Genomic DNA, 1,243 nt, shown 5'->3' on the forward strand with positions numbered 1-1,243 from the left:
TCCGCCCACCACTTCTGCCACCAGGGTGAGGTGTTGAGCTGCTCACAGCATCCCCCGCTATGACCTTGCAGCAGGGGATTGCCGCCCCCCCAACCCAATGCAGGGGAGATGGCTGAGTGTATCTCTGCACCCTGAGACCAGGGCAACCACACTCTGTGCCCCACACATAGAATCTGGCCCTGCTGAAAAGTGACCCCTATGAACAAGTCACCTCCAGGAGAGCAGGATTGGTCCTCAGAGAGGGGAACGGGCTTCTCGTGAAGCTTATAGGTCACTGGATGCTCTGGAAACAGGAGGGCTCTGAGTGTAACCCATAGTAAACACAACCTGCTAGGGGATGTAGCTCAGTGGTTGAGCACATGCTTTGCATGTATAAGGTCCTGGGTTCAATCCTCAGCATCTTCATGATCATTTTTTCACCCTGCTGCTTTGCTCATGCCCAGAGGGGATATGGCCCACCAGTCTCCCTGCACCAGTTTCAGTCCTGCTCAGTGAGGGGCAAGTGACAATTGCATGGAAGGTTGGGGGGGGTTCTGCTCCTAAGTCACCTTGGTACGTTTAAGATTCCCACCTGCTGTGCTGCTTGGGACAATGGTATATGAGAAGGGCGAATCGTCCAGCACTGGAGGGAAAGGTCCCATCTGCACAGACTGCGAGGCAAGGAAACAGAGGGCAGTCAGTGCTCAGGGAGGAGAGGGGTCAATGATTTACTCCCAGCAGGGGACACTGTCTTTTTGAGTATCAGAGGGGTGGCCATGTTAGTCTGGATCTGTAAAAGGCGACAGAGTCCTGTGGCGCCTTCTAGACTAACAGACGTATTGGAGCATGAGCTTTCGTGGGTGAATCCCCACTTCGTCAGATGAATGGAGTGGGAATTCTATGACTGGCTTGCCAAGTACAAAAGCAGTTTCTCCTCCCTTGGTGATCACACCTCAACTGCTAGAAGAGGGTCTCATCCTCCCTGATTGAACTAACCTCCTTATCTCTAGACTGGTTCTTGCCTGCATATTTATACCTGCCCCTGCAAATTTCCACTACATTCATCTGACGAAGTGGGATTCACCCACGGAAGCTTATGCTCCAATACGTCTGTTAGTCTATAAGGTGCCACTGGACTCTGTCTCTTTGAGGCGAGTGCTGCTGGCTTGGGATGGTGCTGACGATGGATAGAAAAAAGGCTGGAGTCAATGGCAGATGGTACCACAGAAAGAGAAGGGGAATGGCAGCCCCACAGAAGGTCCTG

General features: G+C 52.5%; 1 non-coding gene across 1 annotated transcript; it reads left to right on the forward strand.

Moving 5' to 3' along the window:
• The first annotated feature begins 333 nt into the window (after positions 1 to 333).
• Positions 334 to 405, forward strand: TRNAA-UGC. Its single transcript has one exon. It is a non-coding gene; the product is annotated as a tRNA-Ala (tRNA).
• Positions 406 to 1,243: the final 838 nt, after the last annotated feature.

The sequence above is a fragment of the Mauremys mutica genome, unplaced genomic scaffold, assembly GCF_020497125.1.
Source record: "Mauremys mutica isolate MM-2020 ecotype Southern unplaced genomic scaffold, ASM2049712v1 Super-Scaffold_100070, whole genome shotgun sequence".
Lineage (NCBI taxonomy): Eukaryota > Metazoa > Chordata > Testudines > Geoemydidae > Mauremys > Mauremys mutica.